The following is a 24940-nucleotide window of genomic DNA, read 5'->3' on the forward strand; positions in this document are numbered from 1 at the left end:
ATCTCAAGTGATTTCAGCTCTCAGTGACATTTAGTTCTTAGCAGTTTGGGCAGAAACAGTCCCACAACTGATTTCAGCTCTGATTGTGCATTTAAAATAACAAAAGAGGCTCCTAATAAAGTCTATTTAACTCTTTCTTTGAACAGTGGGGACGAATAGGTCAAACCAGCCTGGGGACTCCTAGGGAGAATCCATATCTCCTGGCTAGGACATCTGTTCCCACCTCTCTCACTTTCACAGGGCACTGGCATTCAAGCCCCTGGCTTAACGAGGTCCTTTGAGCTGAAGGTGACCCCCCCCTCATTTGGGACAGGTTAAGCACAGTCCTGCTTCCCCGTATTCCTACAATAATTGCAACATTTTGGTAACAGCATTTCACTACCCCTGCATTCAGTACTAAAGTGATTTGTAACCCAACATTAGCCAAAGTTGATTACTTTGAGCAAAACACTGCTCTATTTGCTGGATATCTAGGAGCAGGAGCAAACTATATTTACATAAACACAGCCAAAGTCTCTCCCCCTCCCAGCTTGATGTCAGGGAAGAATTTATTCCCTGCTTACATCTGTTTAATAGCAACTGGATCTGGCGTAATCAATTGGTGGTATGTCAAAGTGCGGTAGCCCCAGCACTGGGAAGGAAGAAACAGGAAGTGTGTACAATGGATGTTATCCTGGATCTAAGAACAAGACCAATATTTGACATATGTATTACCCTGTGGAGTCAATGGACCAGTCAAGGAATGCACAGTACACACCCCTAGTGAGATATATTAAGGGAGAAGTTTATCCAGGAAAGGGGGAAAAAGAAAAAGTATTACTTTTTAAAAGCAAACAGAATATTTATCATTTTACCCAGTAAACAATAATGGATCTGTAAGGGCTACAGCTGACTCTTCTTTTGCATGCCTGATGTAACAACCTGTACAGGACTTTGAGGGAGAAGCAGAGTTTGCAAGAGGGAAGGGTTAGGAGAAGGCACCAGGAAGCCAGTCTGTGTGCACAAGGCTTGAATCCTAGCTGTAGTTGCAGCACCTCTGTAAATAGTTCTCTTAATAAAGAACCAGTTGAGTTTTTGAAGGTTGGAGTCCTCTCCTGTTACTATCCAGCATGTGGTACATGAAACACCTGAGACCTCAGAAAAGAATTCTCCCCATAGGCTTGCAAGAATATCAGTAGTGAGTTCATTGTCTGTTAGCAGGACTTCACCCTGGGCCCAGCAGTGCCAAACAACAGACCTCTACCATTTGAGCTGAAGGACTAATTAGATTTGCTGGGAGCAGTAGCAGACAGCTGCCTTCTGTGGACCAGCCATAGATGGCGATGCAATGACATTTTACAAGAAGGTTACATATTCATACTGTGACAGGGTCAGGCCAGATGGCTAGAGGAGAGTAATTTTTTTTTTTAAGCAAAAGATGTCTTCTTTATTTGCATAACACACAAAGTAAAAACAGCAGCATATGCAATGTGTAACACAGCAACCAATCACAATTGTTTTCTCATTAGCTTCAGGGAAGGGAAGTGTTCAAGCTTGCCTGGGCCCAGAGCGGGGGGCTTCCTCAACTCTCGTGGTCTTCCACCCTTCCGAGTTACCTGGTGGCCCAGAGCAAGTGGGCTTCATTGACTCTTGTGGTCTTCCACCCCTTCAAGTTACCTGGCACCACCCCCGAGTGTCACCAACAATTCCCTCCTCTGAAAGCACCCAACAAGAGGGGCAGGCTGTGGGGTGGACAATCCGGGGGGGGGGGGCACATGCACCCACATGTGAAAGGAGCCCTCTAAGGTGGTGATGTCGTCCGCAGCAGCAATGGCTGTGGCTGGGGTCCCTTACTCTCTCCCCAATCAAAGGGTCAGACAAAGGGACCCGGACGGGGACACTGAGCAGAGAACCTCGGACAGTGCCCACTGCTCCTCAAAAGCATCAAGGGAGTCAGTGGATGCCGCCCAGAAGAACTTCGTCCGGATACGTGAACGGACTGAGGATCGGAAAATGGCCCCACAGTCACAGGAAACTCCATCGGCCAACCTCCTCTCTCTGGTTTTATAGATGGCCATTTTAGCCAGGGCCAGGAGGAGGTTAACTAGGAGATCCCACGACTTTGTGAGGCCACGGATGGGGAGTGCATAAACAACAAGATGAGGGGAAAAATGCAACCAAAAACATAATAGATTTGTGAGGAGCCGGAACAGGGGCTGCAGCCTGGCGCACTCCAAATATACGTGTGCCAGGGTTTCCCTCACACCACAAAAGAGACAAGTATCTGGGACGGGGGTGAACCACGCCAAGTATGTGCCCGTGCTCACAGCTCCATGAAGGAGCCGCCAACTGATGTCCCCAATGGGCCTCGGAACAAAGGTGGAATATAGGCTGGCCCACCGGGGCCGCTCACCATCCAAAGGTGGGAGAAGGTCTCGCCACTTTGTGTCGGGGCGGGACACTAGGGTGAGGGTATGAAGGGTGTGGAGCATGAGCATGTATAGATGTTTCCTTGGCACGGTTTAGAAGCGTACCGGCTGCAGTTCATGCAACTGGCTCGCAGTGAAGGGGTCGATTGGGTCTGCGGAGCGGGGTCCAATTAAAAGGTCTGGTGGGCCTGGGGTAGAGGGTGGGCGGGGTGTGCCCTTGAGCAGAACCTGGTCGAGGTAAGCTCGAGCAGCAGGCGGAAAAGCGGCCTTCGCCTCCTGAAGTACGCGCTGGGGGGGTGCGAGGTCTGGAGAGCCCCATGCGCTAGGCGAGAGTCAGGGGATCCAGCCAGTCTCCCCAGTCATAGTGCAGGAGGTCTCTGACTCTCGTGACTTCTGCCAGGATCAAGCTCTGGCGCACCCCGAGGGGGACTCTGCCACCTGCACACGGAGCTGGGTGTTGTGTAGCAGGGGCTCCGCGAGGAGATCTACCCCTCGGTGGCTGCCATGGACTGGTCATTAAAAACAGTTTCCAAGTCCGGAGGAGGTCCTGGTAGAAGACCGGCAGCCCCGAGAGGTCTCGCGGAAGACCTCCTGGACGGAGATAAAAGAGCTGCCGGTCATATCGGAGCCCTCGGATGCGGCACAGGATGATGTGCGCCAGTGTGCTCCACGCCAAACTGCCTGCACCAAAGAGGAGCCTCTGTAGGGCCTGGAGGTGGAAGACATGGACCCCTGCGTGTGTAGACACTTCAGGCCCTGTCCTCCTTCCTTCAGGGGTAGATGAAGAACCCCTACAGGGGCCCAGTGCGTTCCTGACCAAAAGAACCCCAGAATCAATGTCCGGAGGTTGGTCAGGAAACCTGGGGCCGGGACCAAGGTGTTGAGCCGGTACCAGAGCATGGACAGGACTAGTTGATTAAGCACCAGCGCTCTCCCTCGGAGGGAGAGACATCGGAGTAGTCCGGTCCATTTCTGGAGCCACTTTATCACCCCGCCCTCTAAATTTTCCCAGTTTTCCGGCGGAGAGGGATGCGTGGCAGAAAGGTAAACGCTGAGGTAGAGCAGCGGACCCACGCTCCACCGGATGGTCTGAAGCGCGGGTGGGAGGGAGCTCGCCTGCCGCCAGTCTCCTACCGCCAAGCCAGAGTTCTTGACCCAGTTGACCTGCAGAGTGCTCAGGAGGTACCCGTGGTCCACCCTATCGAATGCCTTCTCCTGATCTAGGGACAGGAGGGCGAACGACAGACCGTCTCTACGCCCGAGTTCCAAAAGGTCCCGAACCATAAATAGATTATCAAAGATACTGCGGTCCAGGACGGTGTAGGTCTGGTCTGGGTGGATCACGTCTGCCAGCACAGACCCTAGCCGCAGCGAGTTTGCTTTCGCTACGATTTTGTAGTCCGTGCTGAGGAACGAGATGGGACGCCAATTTTGTAAATCGTGGAGGTCCCCCTTCTTCAGCAATAAGGCGAGCATAGCTCGCCTGCACGAAAGAGAGAGAACCCCACTCTGCAGAGACTCGGCCCAGATGGTGACTAGGTCTGGGCAGAGGACGTTCCAAAACACGCGGTAGAACTCCACGGTCAGCCCGTCCATGCTTGGAGACTTATTAGTGGGCATACGACGGAGGGCTTTCCAGAACTTGGCCAGAGTGAGAGGCAATTGTAGCCAGTCTCGGTCGCTCGCGATGACCATAGGGAGCTCCTCCCAAAGCACTCTGCAAGCGCTAGGGTCGGTCGGATCCGGGGAGAAAAGATGTGCGTAGAAGGCTCGGGCCCTCCCGCACATCTCCGCCGGTTCTGGGAGGGGGGTGCTGTCTTCTGCCAGGAGGCAGGTGACGTGTTTCTTAGCCCCCCTTGTTTTCTCCAGGGCATAGAAGAAGCGGGAGCCGCAATCCATCTCCCGAAGGAGGCAGATGCAGGGATCGAACAAAGGCGCCCCGGGACTGATGGTCCTCGAGGGCCCGGAGCTCCTCCCGCTTCTCCCGGCACGATCCGCAGAGGAGCGGGTCTTCGGGGCTGGTGGCCAAACGCCTCTCCAGCTCTAAGACCTCCCGTTCCAACTGTTCTATCGCCGCATTTCTCTGTTGGCTGGTGCCCTGTGTGTAGTCGTGGCAGAAAAGCCGGGCGCGCACCTTCCCCAGGTCCCACCATCGCTGCGCCTAGGGAAAGGCATGTCGCTGCCCTCGCAAGGCCAGCTAGAATTCCCGGAAGGACGTCACGAAGCCTTCATTCTCCAACAGGCTGTTGTTAAAATGCCAATAGGCTGGCTCCGGCCTCTCCGCACAGAGGGAGGCTGTCACAGTGGCTAGGTGATGGTCAGAAAATGGGGCCAGCTGAATGCTGGAGAAGTGGGCTCGTGAGAGATGGAAGCATGATAAATAAATGCGGTCCAACCGGGAGTGCCTTGACTGATGGGCTTCCACCCGGACAAAGGTGAACGTGGAAGTGTAATCTGGGTGGTGGTCACGCCACATGTCCACTAGGGAGTGATGTTCAGCTATCTCCTGGAGGGTGTCCGTGGCGGCTGGGCTCTGCTCGGTCCCCGAGCGGTCTCGCTCCTCGAGGGTGGTATTAAAATCCCCTCCCAGGACCAGGCACTCGTGAGAATCTAAGGTGCCGAGGAAGGTGGATGCCTGCTGATAAAATTGCAGCTGCTCCGGGCCCGATGTCAGGGCATAGACATTAACGAGGTTAACCATGAGCCCCTCTATACAGACCCGGAGATGCAGCAGGCAATCCGGCACAGCCTCGGCAACCCCTAGCACCTTGGGCCGTAGGTCAGGGGAGAACAGGGTCGCCATCCAGCCTGCCGAATCGTGGAATTGCTAAAGTAGACTCTGTCCCCCCACTCCAGCCGCCAACCATCTTCGGTGGTCGGATCTGTATGGGTCTCCTGCAGGAAAATCACAGAGTACCCTCCCTCCCGAAGGGACGAGAGCACCTGGGACCTGTGGAGAGCCAGCCTACAACTCCGGGTGTTCAACGTTGTGATGGTGAGAGGTGTCATGGGGGGGGATCCTCACTGGCAGGGACGGTCGCATCCGCCAGCGGGCCGCGCAATAGTCCTTGACCCATCCCGTAGGTGAGTAATTGGTCACGGAAGACGTGGACCCGCCAGAAGGCCGCGGCATCCTGCTTCCCCCTCCCTTCACCTTCCTCCATGAGGGCCCTTGTGGCCCGGAGGATTTGAAAAAAATCTCCCCATCGCCGGAGAGCAAGCTGTACCTTGTTGCGGGAGCCACGGACATCCTCTAAAAATTTCCACAGCTCTCCTCGCAGCTCATGGGGGGGAGCGGTTACGGTTTCCCGGTTGTTCCCTGGCGGGGCCCTTGGTGCAGCCCCATGGTCCACTAAAATGGACAAGCAGGGTGTGGACCCCCAACGGTGTGCCTGATGGGCTGGAGCTTCTAGGCCTGCCTCAAGCTCTGGGGCGATAAGGGGTGGTGGAGGGAAGATAGCAGCTCCTAATGGGTCAGGGCAGGAGAACACACAGGCCGCTCCCTGGGGGTCATCAGTTGGGAAAGGGAAGGAGACAGCCCCAGTCGCGGTAATAACATTGCAGGAGGTAAATTGGATAGGGGCAGGGGCAGGGGCAGAGGTGAGGTTCTGGGTTTCGGGAGGCAAGCAGCTGGATGGTGGCGCCTCCCAATCAGACTCGAGGGTTAAGGGGGTGGGGAGGGAGCTCTCAGTGATACCAGGCGCGGGCTCTATGGTGGATTATCTTCTGTTGGGCCCTCGCCCGGGAAGGAAATCGATTGCTCCGCACCAATGGGGGGTGCCCCGGTGACTCATGTCCCAGTCGTGTGGTGCCGGCTGTCACCTGAGCAGGCTCGGTGGTTGTCAGCAGGGTGCCATTAGCGGCTGGGTCGATGGAGGAGTCCAGGGGCTCCTCGGAGGTGGGAACAGAAGCAGCAGTTAGGGGGAGGGAACATGGGGAAAAGAGGGGTGGAGTGAGGTCGCCCAAATTGAGGTTTGCTGCCAAAAGGTCGTCCTCCCCCTGGGCGACCGGGGTCAGATCTAGGGCCTCAATCTCCTCGAACATGGAGGAGAGGACACTTTCCATCGCCCCGGGGTTCTCCCCGCTGGCACCTGCCATGACGGTTGCCTCGGGGTTCACGGGGGCTTTGGGTAGTGTCAGGACAGAAGAGCCTTCCTCGAGGGTCTCGGAGGGGAGGGTCTCCCGTGGAGGGGAGACACTACCTTCCGGTGCTACCACGTCTTTCCCGGCTGACACCGGTGGATGGGACGCACTCGTGGGCAAAGCGGAAGGTTTGGCATCGTGCCCCCCTTCCTGGTCTTATGGGGGGGCCTCCGCCTTGGGTAGATGAGGTGGAGCTCAAGCCTTCCGCTTGCCTCGCTTCCCCTGGACTAGGGCCCAGCCCTCCATGGCATCATCTGGGGGCTGGTTAGCAGGGGTCGTGTCAGGGAGTAAAGGTGATGGCTCAGGGACTTGGCGGGGGGACGGTGGGGCAGCATAAGGGAGGGAGGATTCTCCCTGGGGCAGGCTCTCTCCCATGCTTGGTGGTATCTCTGCCACACCCTCCTCCATAGGCCCTGCCAGATTGTCAGCAGCGAGGGCAAGGCTCTCCCACTTGTCTGGGCTTTGTAGGGGAGGTGCCCCTTGGGCCTGAGCGGGAGAAGTGGTGGTCCGAAGAGAAGGGGGGCGGGTTTGGGTATCGGGCAGCCAGGGGCTTTGGCAATGATGGGGCCGATGTCCTGCCGGGTCTCGGGGATCCCAGATGCCCCTCCTTGCCGGGCTAAGGGACAGTCCCTCCGGACATGCCCTGACGCCCGGCAGAGATAGCACCGGGCTTCCCCCGTGGAGAAATACACCCGGTAACGGGTCCCCTGGTGGGGGACTAGGAAGGACCCCTCAACCGCCTCTCCATCATGCGCCACCGATGGCAGTAGAAACTGCACTTGCCGGCGGAAGGAAAAGATGTGACAGAGGGTGGGGTCCTTGCAGCCCAACGGGAGAGGGCTGATGACAGAAACAGGTTTCCCCAGGGTGGAAAGGGCGGGTAACAGGGCAGCGTTGGGGAGAAAAGGAGGGACAGAGGTCAGGACCAGGTGGACTCCCAGGTCCTCTAGTGGCTCTAGGGGGACAAACACCCCCCCCCCCACCGCCAGGCCCCTCTCCACCGCCTCCTGGGCGGCAGCCTCCGCTGCTAAAAAGAAGACGCTCTTCCCATACATTTTGGAGGCCGCCACAATGGCCGAGGGCCCCACCACCCTCGCCAACGCCCGCACGTAGGTCTCCACGTGGGGTGAGGCAGGCACCAGGAGGCATCGGACACGGTGCTTCCTTGTTATGGTGGGGAAGGGGCCCCGGCCGCTGTTGATGGTGGCGGAGGTGGTGGGCAGGAGAGATGACGAGGCGGCGGGCGGGGGGGCATACATCCTGGGGGTGAGGGAGGGACACCCGCAGAGCTGGTGAAGGAGGCAGGGGGGAGGGATGCCGTGGTCGGTGGTGGGGCCGCAGCAATGGGGGTGGCCCCTGCCACGGGGGGCCTGGTGGTTTTAGCAGGGTCCTTCCCCTTCTTCTTGCTCTGGCCTTTTCCGCCGGCTGGGGGGGCTCCCCTAGAGTCTGGGGAGGCGGTGGGCATGGCCGTGGCAGAGGTCTCCCCGGTGCCCTCCATTGCTGATGCCCCAGCGGGGGTGGTGGCAGGTGGTTAACAGGAGGTAAAAAGGGACAGGCTGTGGGATGGGCAATTCAGGGCGGGGGGCACATGAACCACCGTACACTTGTCCAGAGAGTCCTGTTTGGTTGGCTGGTGCTTCTGGCCCACACAGTGGAATCAGGGCAAGCAGCTAAGTCCAGAGGCAGATGTTAAACAGCCAGCAATGACGGTGGAGGTGGCAGTTGTGAAGATGGTAGTGTGGGGGTTGGGAGGACACAGATGGATCGGGGGGAGCTCCATGCCACGCCCCCTGTGTGCCTACAAACACAGTCACGACACAGTCAAGGCCTCCCCCCACATGAGAGCACAGTTCGAAAGTTACTCAGCCTTAGGCCCCCTCCACGGCGATTTGTAAGTTCCCCGGGCAATGTTCCTCTGGTAGACAGCTGTTCCTCTGTCTGTTCCGGGTTTTCTTTTTTGCATTCTAGAAATGCTGGAGCAAGTGATAAGATTCCTCTCAACCAGAGACGGGTCCGCAGACAAACAGCAAGCAGCTGGGTCTGGAGGCTGGGTCCTTCCACTCCCCGCTCTGGGGAAGTGGGCCGGCAGGCCCCCCTCTCTCACGGCGGGGGGTGTTTCAGCTGGAGCGGCAGCAGCATCTGAGGGTGGGTGGGCGGGGAGAGGCTAACAGCCGGCCGGCAGCCAGCCAGCACTCTAGCAACAGCGGAGAAAGAAAAAAAACAGCAAAAGAAAAAGAAAGCGGGGAGAGCGTCTGGCCCGGTCAGGAGGAAGCTGAAAGCAGGGGTAAAAAGCAAGGAAAGCCCAGGCCAGAGGGCAGCAGCAGGTGAGCAGGCTACGTAGGTCCCTTTTCCCTGGGTAAAGTAACAAGGAAGGTTCCAGAACAATCAGGAACCTTCTGGAGACAATTAAGACAGGCTCATTAGAACACCTGCAGCCAATCAAGAAGCTGCTAGAATCAATTAAGGAAGGCTAATCAGGGCACCTGGGTTTTAAAAAGGAGCTCACTTTAGTTTGTGGTGTGTGTGTGTGAGGAGCTGGGAGCAAGAGGCACTAGGAGCTGAGAGTGAGAATGTGGCTTGTTGGAGGACTGAGGTGTACAAGCATTATCAGACACCAGGAGGAAGGTCCTATGGTGAGGATAAAGAAGGTGTTGGGAGGAGGCCATGGGGAAGTAGTCCAAGGAATTGGAGCTGTTCCAGGAGGCACTCTAGACAGCTGCATTCTATAGGGCCCTGGGCTGGAACCCAGAGTAGAGGGCGGGCCCGGGTTCCCCCCATATCCTCCCAGCTCCTGGTCAGACACAGGAGGAGTCAACCTGGACTGTGGGTTCAGAAAAACGGCCAAGCTGAGGGCTGCCGTGAAGCTCCAAGGCGAGCAAATCCGCCAATAAGTGCAAGACCCACCAAGGTAGAGCAGGAACTTTGTCACAATACACATCACAGCCCTGTTTTTTTCCAAGGCCAGTGTTTGCATTTGGGAGAGGGTGCAGGATGAAAACTAGAGATGGGGAAACAAGCTTAAACCATAGCACGGATCCAACACAAGAACAGCCCACTGAGAGTTGCTTATAAACACTGATCCAACCCAGATCCTTTGCTGAGGTTTCAGAACTTTTGACAGGGTTTGGTACAAAACAAACCTCCTGAGCCCACTCTGTGCTGCTCACAAGGTTTCTGTGATCCTATAATTAGGATATGTTTTGCACAAAGTATGTCTTGTGAGGCATTATTCTAAAAGTCTTGATCTGGTAGACATTAATATCTCGTTGGATTGTATGTGCTGTCATCCTATGTGAAGTTATGAAGTTTAGCTGTGTAGGTGTTACTGAAACATGTTGTGAGGGTGAAAACACCCACAAGCAGCCTTTCAGGTACAACAGTAAAAAGGCCAAACACTATAAATGGTTTATTGAGGAAATGCACACATGCATAAGGATTACCCCAGGAACTGTGTACAATAGAAACCTCTCAGAGATAGCACAATAGGAACTGTTTGTCCCAGGTCACAGCTCTCCAGCAAGTGGGAAGAAGATATAAAAGGGGGAAATGACTTCCTGATGGTATCTTACTCTCCTCACAATAACACACCTGGAAACACCTGAGGAACAAAGAATGAACTGGGGGAAGTGATGGTCCCAGGCTAAAGGTGTTTCCCAGTTTTCATACGCAGGCTAGAAAACCCAAGCTGCAAAGCAAAGGCAGTGTGCCTTAAGAATCTGCCAGCCCATTTATCACTCAGGGTGAGAATTTGCTAATTCATATCCTACCTATCCAGTGTGTTAAATTCAGTTTGAGGTTTTGTTTATTTACTAAGTAATCTGCTTTTATCTGTTTGCTATCACTTAATATCAACCCTAATATCAAGGGTTGATATTAGTAAACTTATTTTATGTTTTAATCCAAACCAGTGCGTCTTTGACTAAGGTGCCTGGGGCAAATCTCAGCTTGGTTACCACAAGTGTGTATGGTCCTCTTCACACTGAGGGGGAGGTGGACCGGGTCTTAAACCCATATACTGGCCAGATTTGAGCAGGGCAGGATGGTACTGCTCTGGGGTCCTAGGAGGGAGGCTGGTGGTTAGAGAGCCTGCATTAACTGCAGCTGGCTGTGTCCCTACTTGTGTGAATGCTGGTGAAAGTGCAAGCTTGGAGGGCTATGGAGCTTGTCACAGCAGCACAGTGTGAGAGGGAGCCCAGGCTGGTGGGTCAGGAGGGCTCAGTGTATCCCAGTTCCAGGTAGCACCCCGGGAGGAACCCATCACATTCTCTACTGCCCTTTTCTGGGGCAAGGTGTGACAGGGCCACAAGGCCACCAGCGGGGGACCTCAGGGCCTACTCCACCCTGTCACACCATTTCTTTGTGAATTCAAAGTCGGGCCTGATTTTGTGAATTTTTTGTGCTGAAACAGGCCCATTTTGAGTGGAATTGTTTTCATTGAGAAAATGGGTGAATTTTGGTATGGTTTTTGCAGTTCAACTGCCATTTTTGTGGCATTTAGTAAATTTAAATTTTTCACAGGGAGGTGTGTGTTTGAGAGAGAGATTTCGACTGTTCCACATTGTCCCCACACCTCACTCCATGTAGTGACACTTACTGCTGGCAGTGTGATGGAAGCAGAGCTGGAAGATGGCCACAATCTCAAAGAAGCCCTTGAAGAAAGTGGAATACAGCAGGTGCCGTAACTGTTTATATTCACACAGGTGCCAATAATTTAGGAACTGGCCCATGATGACTTCTCTAGAGGGAAGGGAAAGGAGTTCAATACAATCTTAAGGGTCAGATTCTGTTCTCATTTACCCTACTGTAAATCCAGAGGCATCACAATGATTCAAATGGAATTGCTCCAGATTTACACCCATGTAACTATGGTCAGAATTTGGATTTCTGAGTAAGACATTCTGCCTGCTTTAATCCCATGTTTTGTACATCAGATGTAATTGTGATATGTCTTTGGTTTATGGCTTACCCACTAAAGGACAAATTACTACAGCTCCCTTCAAGGATGCTTGCTTCATTTGGCTTGCTCTTCTATGCAATCTCTTTAAAAGCTGGTCTTGTTTGAGAACAGTTTTCACCAGAGTTGCTCAACAAGCCATAACAGTCCCTTCCCTAAAATATTGTTTATACCATAAAATTATTGCATGCAAGGAGTGTCTCATGGGGCAGTAAAAATAAACATAGTACTGCCTTGTAGCTTGAGTTGTGCTCTGCTCCCCAGAAGGGATAACATTTATAAATCAAACATGGGTTTAATTAACCTTCATTCTTTGCACAGGATTAGGAGGGAAACATTCACACTGATTTGAAGATGCAGGGCACTCACATGATTCTGAAAAATTACAGGAATATAAAACAGTGAAGTATCAGTATATTGTAATACATAAAGCTCCAAATTCAGCTCTCAGGTACACCAGCATAAATCTGTAGTAACTCCATTAAAGTCACTTTAAAGCAGTGTAACTGAGAGTGGAATTTAGCCCCCAAAGTGAGTATTACTAGCTTGTCGTTTTCATTGTGAGAAAGACTTTTCCAAAAGAATGACAGTAATATTAAATAGTCACATTTGAAAGGGGTTGATATATGCTTTACCATCCTGCATTCTGCAATCATACACACTTATACTTAACCTGTCATTTCAGTTAGTGATATTAGTTTAGCTGGTATATCATTTTTTCTCTGTTGATAGAGAGAGAAAATAACTTCACTGATAAAGTTATGCATCTTAGTTATGAAGGAAAAAAACAGGCACCTTATTTGGGAAGCCCCTGTTTGTGAAAGTGTACACACGAGAACTCTTCCTAGCTTCTTACTAATATATATAAGGTGAAATCGGTCAGAGCTGCATTACTTTTAGTGGTGCTGGTAATTTACCACTGCCATCTTTACATTAAGACTTGGGTGTCTTTCTAAAAGATGTACTCTAGATCAATCAGAAGTTGTTGAGTTTGATGAAGAATTTGATTTCGCTATGTGAAATTATATGAGCTGTGTAATTCAGTAAGTCAAACTGGATGAACATAATGATCCCTTTTAGTATTAAAAATCTGAGCTACAGGCCCTACCAACATTAGGAAATTCAAACTTCACTGACACCAGCTGAGCTCCATCATGCTTAGCAGCACTGGAAGCCCAAGCATAGATGGGCTGCCAGCTGCCACTGGCATTTTCAAGAGCTCTCTCAGTTAGAATCACTCTGTGTTCATGGCAGCTTGACCTGTATATCCTCTAAAGGAATGTCTATGCGACTAGTGCTACAGTGCTGCAGCTACGTGGATGACGCTTGCTAGAGTGGTGGAAGGGTTTTTTCTGTCGTTGTAATAAATCCAACCCCTCAAGAGGCAGTAGCTGGGTCGTTGGAAGAATTCTTCTGTCGACATAGCTATGTCTACAGTGGGGGTTAACCTAACTATGTCATACAGAGTGTGAAACTCTTTACAGCCATGAACAATATTGCTAGGTCAACCTAAGTTTCAGGTGTAGACCAGGCCTAAGACTCCCCACGTGGCTAACACTGAAGAAGCTGAAGTTGTGTTAGCGATGATGAGAATATTTTTAGCAAATGCCTAATGTAGATAAGGCCTAAGGGATTTCAGTAATACAATGGGTTGAAGGATGTTAACTGAAGTTCTAAAGAAACCTTACAACAGCGTAAGAGCCAGGCCATGTCATCTGCTCTGTGCAGAGCTGGTCCCCTAAAGGTGGCATGTTACAAAATAAGGTGTGGTTGGCATGTTGCCTCTGTAATGCTCATGCTTCTGTCTAAGCAATTCCCTAACACAGGAAGTCGTTGAACTGTCTTTCCACACCTGCTCATGAGGACAGTGGTAATGGGTAGGTGTGAGTGTTTAGCAAATGTCCACTAACTAGCTCATAGGACTAAGAGACCTGGCTCTGCTGTGAGACCTTAGGCAAATTGCTTTGCTTTCTGTGGTCTCATTGACTTCACTGGGACTACTTGTGTGAGTGACTGCTCACCAGTGGAAGTCAGAGGTTCATAATTTCCTCCCTCCCCAGCAATGATTAATATAAGATATCCTTGGGTTTCTTATTTGTATCCATTCATAAATTTATTATGATGATCATGCTTGGGTCTGAGATTCTTCTTTCCATTTTCCCTGGTTCCCCTTGTACATTGCTCCTCTTCTTCCTAGGTCCTTTATTATATCCCACACAAGTAATTTCCTGCCAGTTACAATTTCAGAGATGCTCCTAGGAATCATTACAATCATCTAGATAATAGAATGGAGAAGTTGATGTAGCTTCTAAATGAGATTGAGTCATTTAAAAAGGGCATCTCTCTATCATCCCCTTGAATCCTAAACAGAAATTAGAGCTGTGGAAATGTTTGCGGTAGAACCTGAAACCAGGAGAAATGTGGCTGATTTCTAATCTCGTTGAATACTTGAAATTTGCAGCTCAGGTGAGTTGAAAGGTTCATTAGTGACTGACTGTAAAGCTTTCAACCAGGCCTGGGATTATTTATGGCTTTGCATTGAAACTTGAATTTATTTTTTTCATGTCTTCACCATGAACCTTGCCAGAATCACCTGAGTTTCTTTTGAGTTGAGCTGTTTAAACCCCCACATTGAACGCAAAACTGAAGGAAAGGTGGATATTAGAGTTAAACCCAATCCAGAATATCTTCTTCTGTTTTGGAGTGTTTTTATAATCAAATCCCTGGATCCAAATCTGGCCCTGTGCTTAGAGGTTGGATCCAAATTAGCAGCAGCTAATTAGCTTTGGAGCTTGCATAGAGTAAACGCTGTGCAGTTGAGCTAACCAGAGCCCTAAGGCAACAATAGTACAGTAGATTTCATGGCCTTCCCTTAGAAATCTCAACTTTTCTCATGTCTTTACTCTTCTCATCTTTGTTCTGCCTCTCTTCTCTTTATTTCACCCCTCAAGTTGGTCCTGTGTAGAAAGGACTGAAATTGTTCTAACTTTCCTTGTATCAACATATAGGTATAGCTACAGGTAGATTAGCTACTACTTTGCTTACCTGCCTTGTTGTAGATCTGTTTCACTAAATGCTTGATTCTTCCAGGTGCTGTGTACCTTCGACTCCCGCTGACTTCAGTGGAAGTCGAGAGCACTTAGCACTCTTGCAAGTTCAAACCCTAGGTAGGTAACACAAGCTTGGCTGTAGTTCTGATTCTAGTGCTGGCTTGTTATAATATTCCTCTTAGCCTTCTTGGGAATTAAGCAATATTAGTGTTCTGACAGCTAATGTTTTAAGCAACATGGATTGATGGATTGTTGTTGTTTTCCAAACCTTGAGGTTGGTTTGGAAAACAGGCTCTCTCAGAAGATTGTCTGGTGTTGGAGAAAAACTCAAGAATAGCCTCTCTCATAAGCATTTGTAGTTCTGGTTCTGACCAAAACCAAGTTGTGCAGAGAACCGTTATAATAATAACCATCATAATCATAATAATAATGAATTAATAATTTATAATAAATTAGCCATGCTCTTTCCCAAATCCCAGAAAAGATTTGGGTTCCGTTAGTGTTTTGCGATGAAGGTTCATGTTGGTCCTTATTTCATCTAAACCAGGTTGATCGTCCTCTACCAGTGCTGGCAAAGGTGTCTAGAAAGAACTACCTATAGATCCAGACCCCTCCATTAGCCTGCTTTCAGCAAGACCCATGGCAGTTGCATGGCCCATGCCTTTCAGCACTGTCAGGATAGATGTGTTCACTGAAAAAAAAATAGATAAAGTTTAAAGTAAATGGTTGATGCTTTCCAAGAAAAAGGACCTTATAGGAAAAATAAAACCTTTTGAATGACAAAGTTTTATCTAGCTCCCTAGCAGGTAGCATTTTCCCAAGGTATTGATGCCATTCATGTTTAATGCTTCTGTCAGAGGTGATAGGATGCTTTTAAAGGAAAACACTGCTCCAAGCCAATGTGGGGAAAATAGAATGGAGTATGTTAGCAAGATATGTTACCTATGTTCTGACAGCTAATGTATCTTTCTTTGCATCACTGCACCTTTGTCCTCTATTGTTGCCAGATAAAAAGAGAATCATTATGGATACTCCCAAAGACAGCTGGTAAACATATACGATAAATTAAGTTCTAGGTTCTCCTGACAGGACTTTAGCTTAGAAAATTCAATGCAATATCTGTACAGGGTCTAAGTACATTTTTTGCAAAAGTTACTTGAGAAGCCTGTCAAAATTGATGGACTGTAGGTTGTTGTTCAGAGTGCAGTCCTGGAATTCTGCTTTCCCTGCAGGAGGGGAAGAATCATTTTTTATTTTTTAAATTGCTTATTTTTTTTCTTGGTGCTTTCATATTACTGCTTCTCTCGTGTGTGTGCAATGCATTAAGAAGGGGTGCTGGCCAGCCAGCCACACTCTTTAAAACATAACTGTCCTTTCCTGAACCACTGAACTTGCTCAAAAAGACACCATCTACTCAATTATATTCTTACAAGGCAAGACTGAATTCTTGGAAAAGCTGTGGAAGAGGCAGTGCACAGATCTGCAAGACAAGATGAAGAGGAGGGGGAGACTGCTTAAAACAATTGTTTCTCCATGGTAGTGGCTACCTGTGGCAGCCAAGGGGACTATATCTTCCATTGCAATGCATTGGCTTTGCCTAAGGTACCATGGTAAGGCAAATTAATATAAGCTAACCTTGTGGTATCTTTTCTGACAAACAGAAGAAAGCAACATGGACTCAGCCAGCCATGAACTGGTTCAATACGGAATTGCTATGTTGGAATCTCAAACGTCTGACTCTCCCCTAGATTCAATATAGAGGAAGATATAAGTCTGTGTCATTGGCAATGATTGATGACTGTTTTTTAGGGAAAAATACACTCAGCTTCTATGCACAGAGAACATGTTCCTGCTCCCTTTGAAGTCACTGAAGTCAAGGGGAGTTATTTGTATGCTAAGGTGGGAGAATCTGACTGCTGCTCACAAGCAAAGACTGCAAAAGCGCTTAGGTTCTCTCTCTGATCTCTTCAACCCCTTCTAATTTGTCTGCACTAGGACAGTCATTAATAGTGACACTGATCAATGAGATCAATGTGAAAAATGGAAAAAGAAAATGATCCCACAATAAAACACATGAGGTAATATAAAAGAGAACCCCAGCATTACATTTTGAATTGACCTATGGCCTTGTGGTTAAATCACTGGACTAGGCTATACAGGATCAAGGTTCAAATTCCAGCTCTGCCACAGACTTTCTGTGTGACCTTGGGAAAGTCACTTAACATATGTCTGTATTGCAAATGGGAGGTGCAGTTAAAGCTCCTTTAGACATACCTGTGCTCAAAGCTAGCCAGTGTGTGTTTACAGGAGCTAGGTTGAGTAGCCACAGTAGTGTAGCCATGGCAGCAGGGCTAGCCTCCTGCAGTACAGACCCAGGGTACATAGTCGAGCCGCTGGCTCCTGCTGCTGTGGCAGCACAACTGTTGTTACTGGAGCTAGCTTTGGTCTGGCTAGTACAAGGCTAGCTCAGGTATGTCTGCCCAAGCTGCAGTCACACCTTCTGATTGCAGTGTAGACATACCCTGTGGTCAGCTGTTCAGAAGAGTTTACCCACTTCTAGGGAAAATCTATGACCTGGCTTCACTCTCTTGTACTCACATATACACACCATCTTCCTTCACTCCCTCTGTGGTGTCAATTGAAAGCTGTCCTCCTCTTCCACTATGCCAGACAGGCTAAAATGAATAAGAATAAAATTCAAGAGAGGGATGATTAGACTCCAATTGCATTATTTGCACGTGAAATTGAAAGTGCAGGAAATACCACGTGAACACCAAAAAGAAGGTAAAGTGCAGCAAAAAGATTGGTTAGGGTGGTGTCAAATACTGCACAAGAACAGATGGCACAAAGACAAGAATAATCTCAAAATAGCAGAAAAATCATGTCCACTTTCCAGCACGTTGTAGCATCAATGGTAAATAGTGTATGCAGCATAATGCTTCATAATGAAGAACTATAATAATTGACTGAGGTATAATATACCAGGTATCTATCTGCAAACTCCATTCTGTTTGGTTAATCGAATTTTGATTTAACCTGTAGTGTGACCTTTGCTTTTTGCACTGAAGTCTCTGTCTTGGTCTGGGACACCCAGGAGGAGGTAGAAACACAAATTTCCCTTCAGTGTATGTTGAGCATAATAGAAGTTGGGGTAGATCTTGAACCATGCTGAATTGATTGTCGCTCACTCAAGAGAGTTCCAGTATGGCTGTAGTTCAGTGCCATGATACAATCACTGAAACAAGCTTGTCCTCCAGTGCCTTCCCAAAATCCCCCAGCAAACTCCCCAGGTGGCCAGTCTTGCCATCTTTCCACTCTGCACTTGCAGAGAGTGCCCCTGCCCAGCAGTCACTTGCCAGTTCATATCTGTCTGCTCAGCATGCTGGTCCCCAGCTGGGAGTTTCTTGTACTTCTGATCCAAAGAGCCAACTGTGGATAATGATTGCTGAGACTGCATCCTATCGGCATGCTGCCATCTTGGCCGGTAACATCAAGGTCACGGTTAACCTTTGGTCCAATGCTTGCATGCACCAGTGAGCTGAAAGCCCCTGCCACCTTGTAGATTTGGGCTTTGAATAGATTGTTTTAAGTTTACTTCTGTGATAATATCATGGGCCAATTGCTCAGCTGGTGTAAATCAGCATAGCTCTGAGTTCCTGAGGAATCTGACCCTCTATTTTCATACCCTGTTTGAGTTGAGGGTGGGGGCTGTTGGAGGGTTAGTAATAGAAATGTTTGGACGAGCATATCACTCTTCATAGCAGGGTTCAAAGGACTCTGTAAAAGCTGGCAAGTAGTATCCCCATTTTACAGATGGGAAACAATTACCGAGGAGTTAAGCAGCTTGCCCAAGTCACGCACCTGAAGAGGCCGAGTTGGGACTAGAACTCCAGTCTCCGAACTCAGTCCCCTCCTTAAACTATCCAGTCACACTAATTCCCTGCCTACCTCCACTACAGCTTGTATTTTGTTATTAACCTGCAGATGCCACATTAGGCATTGATTTCTTTCTTTTCATGCCTTATATGTTCACCTTGAGGAGAACAGCATGGATTTTCTGGTGCTGCTGGTCATTAATGCACCATGTGGACGTGCCTTGGATCTGGACATTTCAACTCCTGCTGTTGTCAATGGATGTAATGGTCAAAGAAAATATTCATATTGTCCTTTAATTATATACAAGAAACATGAGGATGCACCTGACAGGGATGTAATCCACTGAAAGGGGAGGAACAACAGTAGCACAGGAAGAAGTCAGGCAAGCAGGAGCCTGCTAAATCTATGAGCTGCTCTCTTCCTGGTGAACATTTAGAGAGCTAAAGGAAGACTGGAAGATGTCATCTCTGATGCATTCTTACTTAAAACAACTTATTGCAAGGAAAGGATGGGAGGTGGGAGATGAGTGGTGGAACGCTGTGTCTTTCATTTCTAAAGAACAAGGATTCAAATGCAATCTAAGTTCCAGGTGAAGAGTAGCTAGGGAATCCTGGCTAAAGGGCCCATTTTTGGAGCTGCCGCTGCTCATCACCCCTGAAATTCAGGACCCCAAGCCATAGTAGCAGTGGTGGTCATAATTGTTAACAGCCTCTAGAGCAGTGGTTTTCAATGTGTTACGTGGGTGGCAGGTTGAGAACTACAGTGCTTCCCCCCCACCCAACTCCCTACAGTCCCCTATGCCCAGCACCCCGCCCAGAGACCCCTCCACAGAGGGGGCCAGGAGGGGATCCTGTGGTGGGGGGGGGGGGCAGGCAGATGAACTGAGACCCCGCTGTGTGGGGCTGGGCAGCCAGAACCCGGGATCCTGTGGTGCAGGGCCAGGCAGCCAGACGTGGACCCCACCATGTGGGGCCTGGCAGCTGGACCCTGCCACACTGAGCCAGCTAGCTGGACCGGGACCCTGTGGTGCGGGCCAGCTGGCAGCCAGAACCGGATGCCGCTATGCAGCACTGGGCAGTTGGGACCCCTGCACTGGGCCAGGAGTGGAGCAGCAGGCGTGGGCTGGCAGCCAAGACCCTAGTCATGGAACCCCACATAAAACTTGGCATGCCGCAAACCCCTGGTTCCCAGCAAACCCCTGGTTCCCAGCATCCCCCATTCCCTCACAACCCAAAGCCCCTCCCCCCACAACCTGCCCATAGACCAGGGATGGGCAAACTTTTTGGTCCAAGGGCCACATCGGGGTTGCAAAAGTGTATGGAGGGCCAGGTAGGGAAGGCTGTGCCTCCCTAAACAGCCTGGCTCCCCCACCCCCTATCCACCCACTTCCACTTCCTGCCCCCTGACTGCCCCCCTCAGAACCCCAACCCATCCATTCCCCCTACTCCTTTTCCCCTGACCACCCCCTGATAGGCCCCCCAGGACTCCCACCCCCCTGCCCGCTCCCTGACTGCCCCGATCCTATCCACACTCTCACCCCTTGACAGGCCCCCCGGGACTCCCACCCCATCCAACCCCCCCCCCCCCCGTTCCCCAACCCCTGACTGCCCCCCAGGACCCCCTGCTCCTTATCCAACCCCCCGGCCCCCTTACCATGCCACTCAGAGCGGCATGTCTGGCAGCCGTGCTGCCCGGCTGGAGCCAGACACACTGCCATGCTGCCCTGCAGGAGTGCGCAGCCCCATCACCCAGAGCGCTGCCCACACGGTGGCATGACTGCGGGGGAGGAGGGACAGTGGGAGGAAAGGCTGGGGGCGAGCCTCCCTGGCCAGGAGCTCAGGGGCTGGGCAGGATGGTCCCGCTGGCCGGATGTGGCCCTCGGGCCATAGTTTGCCCACTTCTGCCATAGACCCACTTGCCAGCCCCTTGCTGGCAGGAGCCCTTCTGCAGGCTGCCAGATGCTTTCTCTCCCTCAGCCAGCCCTGCGCCCTATCAGATCAGAGTGGCAAATTTTGAATTTTTTTAGCACACAGCTGGACCATAGCTGTGTGCTAATTTGGCTGCATGTGGCCTGCAGCCCATGGGCTGACTACTGCTGCTCTAGAGGCTTACTTATGAGAGGCCAAATGATCCATAGATGTTCACCAGAAACTCTTGGCCAGGAAGGGAAGGGTGGGTGTAACAAGACACTGGTCTCAGCACATCTGTTATGGCCCTTTGTCCTTTAAAAGAGGGTAATCAGGATACTGTGGTTCCCCACAGGTGGGACTGGGAGTCTTCAGATGAAACTCTTGATTAGGAAGGCTTATGTGGGTGCCTGTGAGGTCTGTGTGACCTTCACTCCTGACCCTGTTATTCATTAGTTGTCCCCCATATTCAGTTGGTTCCCAGGTCCAGAGGTCCCTCCCGCAAGGCTGGCAGCAGATGTATTCCCAGGTCCAGAGGTCCCTACCCAGTTGGGTTTAAGGGAAGGCAGCTGGGCCATAAAGGGAAGCAGACTGGGTGAGCCATGCCTGAGAGTCAGTCAGGAAAACCAGGCAGAGAGAACAGAGGTGGGGTTTTTGCCATGGGCCTAAGGGAATCTGCGGAGAGTAGTAAACTCTATAGGTGGTCCCTGGGAATAGGGAGACAGGGAGGCCTGGATTAGTGGGAGAAGGAGACTAAATCAAGAGGAAGGCCCAGAGGACTGGACCTGTGGCCCCTGTCGTGTACACTGGGTAGAGTGCTGGGAAAGACCCTGGAGGGACAGGAGACTTTTATTATGCCTAGGGCAGGAGCATTATTGCTCTGAGCTTTTGAATTCTAGTAAGGCCCTTGGGGAGGGGTAGCTTTTGAGCCTGAAGACCAAGTGAGATTGATGAAGAGCCTGGAGTCACAGAAGGTGGTGGAGTCCAAACTTTCTGAGTTACAGGTTTGGACTTTCTTTTGTGACCTGATGTCCCATGTTACTAAATTACCTCATGAAATGGGTGTTATTACTTAAGAGAGTGTTGGAGAAGTATTCTTGAGAAGCCCTGAAAGGGGAAAGTAACGGGCGGGGTGTGTGCAGGGCCACACCAGGAGGGGGTGCTGTGAGATGTGACACTCTAACATATGCTATCTTGTGCTTGGCCCCTTATGTATAATATGACCTCCCAGAGCTCATCCTCAAGGTCCCTACCCAGTCCTCATTTAAGACCATCTTAAAGACCCGCATCTAGATCCTACTTTGAGAGAAAGGATGGCCTTGTACTTAATCCATTGGACTGGGAGACAGGAGACCTAGGGTCAAGTCTAACTTAACCACTGACTTCCTGTGTGACTTGGGCATATTGCTTAAATTCTCTGTGCCTCAATTCCCTATTTGTAAAATTGAAATATTTCTTTTCTCCTTCCCCTTGTCTGTAACGTCTGTTGAGCTCTAAGTTCTTCAGGGCAGGGCCAGTCTCTTACTGTCTATTTGTGAGGGGTGCAGTACAATGGGACTCTGGTCTTTGTTGGGGCTTATAGAGACTACCATTGTACAAATAAGCAATGGCAATACATTTTGCTTAGTTCTGACAGTTAGTTGAATTGACCTCTTCTCTTCTTCCCATAATCTTTGTGTACTTGTCCTTCTAGACAAATCCACTTTTAGGATTTGTCTATGCACAGACTCTGCACCCATTTAACTAAAATTAGTTTCAAAGCCAATTTAGTTAAAAGGCACAAATCTGAGTGGACACTATTGTATTGGCATATTTTTGATGCAAGCTAAATTATTTTAAAAACCAGATTTCAGTGAAACAAGTGTCAACACAGGCCTTGGTACCAGCTTAAGTAAATTTGTTTCAACACACACCTTTCATTAATCCAGTGCCTACCTCTAGGTGGACAGGGCCCCCGATTCTGAGCTTCTACAAGCAAGAAGAGCTCTTTCACAGATGGTTGGAAAACACTAGCACATTTTGGCTGCTACCATAAATGAATTATTAATTATAATACCCTATGCAGCCTTCAGGGGCAGGGGTAATTTACTTAGAAGGATGGCTAATATTTTTAGCCATGGCCCTACGTAACAGAAAACATTAATCCATCACTGTTTTCCTCCTATGTAGAGGAAGGACAGTCCAGTGGCTAGGGTGCCAGGCTGGGAGTTGGGAGCCCCGGGTTTAATTTCTTGCTCTGCTACAGACTCCCTGTATAGCTGTAGGCAAGTTACGTAGCCTGTCTGTAAAACAGGGAAGTGCTATTATCCCCATTTTACAGGATAAATGCATTAAAGGTTGAGGCACTCAGATGCTACAGTCATATGGGAGCCACACAAGTACCAAACCTCTATAGTCATTCCTTTCTGTGGGCATGCTCTAATGATGTACATTGTTATGCAGGGTGATTACTGACCATCAATTACACTGCTCAGACTATAAATGTGTTGGACATATCACCGGTACAATTACTGTCCAACTTCTAAAACCAGCTGATCTATTTTTTTATGAAATTTAAACATTTATAGAGCTCCACAGAAATAAAGCTTAAAAAAACCAAAAAATGTTTCACCCTTAACATCTTTCAACAGATCTGATGGTGCTGGGTGGAAAACGAATTTAACAGGATATTACTGCTCTGTTGCAATATTTCTGGTGTACAACAATATTATAGTTGGTGTTAAACTTTATTACTAGCCCTGTGATAAAATTAGTTCAATATCGGCTGCTTTTATAATGTGGTTTTACAATTGCAATATGGGATAATGTGATCGTACAGAAAGAGAGAGCGAAATCAGAGCATGGAGAGGAACAGAAAGTTACAGGGTAGGTACAGGACAGGGGTTGCATTTTAAAGCAGGTTGCTGAGAGAAGCTCTCTACACTGGTTACTCGATGCAAAAAACCAAACCAAAACAAAGCCTCTCTTTTCTATTAGAAACTGAACAATTGGTTGTTTTGAAATGTTTGCCAAAATGAGAGAAAGTATGAACAAGGTGACAAATTATTACATCTATGAACTCATTCACCTGGAGGTGAATTTAGAGTAAAGTCATCACATTGTCATTGGCAACCTAATGCATGGATGGTTCAAACAAAATGTAACTGCCTTTTTAAGAATATTTATTAACCCTGCCTGGGGAAAATAATTTACCCTTCACAGTATTTAGCACGTTGTGACATACATGAAAGTTTAATTGGCATTGTCTGGTTAGGCCAGCTGAGGATCTGGGCCTGCATGTGATTATTCCAGCTGAATGTTTAATAAGACACATGCTATAGTTCGAAATCAACTCCAGCTGAACAAAACTGGCAAAGAAAGAGTATAAGATTTCAGGTCAATAAGGCCGTTCAAGCAGAGAAGGCTTTCTTTTTGCTACTTCCTAGAGTGCCGCTTAATTGTTCCTTGAGGGCCCATTTCAGGAAAGCACTTAGCATGTGTTTTAAGTTCCAGAAAAGGCTTTCCTGAATCAGGACCTGAGTAGCCACTGGCTGACAACTTGGCCTACCTAGGCATTCTGTTTTCCAGAAATGAAGCACTGTCCCTTGTCCACCCTAAATCTGGACTTCTTTAATTTATCTCTGCGTCACCATCATTCTTTTGGGGCTAATACATATGGTTACCAGATGATAACCACCTAGATTATAAAAGACATCGGAGTTTATTTCAAACAAGAGACAGGCCTGGAGATGCAAAGTTCTGATTCAGATCTGGATTAGAAATTCCCTGTAGTCTAGGAAGTGCTCAGATCCTGAGGTCCATATCTAATGGAAACCATTGCAGAAGATCAGATCAAAATAAAAGCATGATTAGCCCCCTATCTATCTATCTTTTAAGAACTTGGGTGGTTTGGCAAACCATGGATTTCACTGGTTGGGATTTAAGGCAGCTCTTGAACACTGTTGTACTCGTCACAAATGAAAGCTGCTATCCAAACCAAGGAGACATATTGCACTATGATGATGTTTTGGCATGATAGCTCCCTGCTGATTTCAAAAGAAATATCTGTTTTTAAAACCTGATGGCACAATCTAACCCCAAATGTTTCCTTCTTCCAATTCTGATCTGTTCTCATGTTGGGCTGCATGCTCCATTTGTAGTAAAGTGGAGTGGTAAACGTAAAGATTATTGAAAATGTGTTACAAACCTGAGCAGTGTACATTAATGTGTTCTGCTATCCAGCCATGAGAAATAGATATTCGTGGTATACTGGGAATGGCTAGAAACACCCACTGGAGAGATAAAAGCCCTGTGGGAAAGATGTCTAGTACTGCACTACTACAACCTGCAGAAACAGGCTATGGCTTGTGGAAAGATGCAGCAAAATTTCACAAATCCCTTGTAACCTGAGATTAAGTCCAGGCACTCCCAGCATTTGCAGTTGGACCATCTATATGCTTGGACAGCCATGGAAACACTATCTGGCTACACTGATGTGGATTTTGGATAATTTAGGGTCTGATTTAACACAGATTGAAATGAATAAGAATTTTTCTGTTTATTTAATGGGCATCAGATCAGGGTATTAGGGCCATATTTGGCCACTCTTACTTGCATAAAGTA

This window comes from Eretmochelys imbricata, chromosome 2, assembly GCF_965152235.1.
Source record: "Eretmochelys imbricata isolate rEreImb1 chromosome 2, rEreImb1.hap1, whole genome shotgun sequence".
NCBI lineage: Eukaryota > Metazoa > Chordata > Testudines > Cheloniidae > Eretmochelys > Eretmochelys imbricata.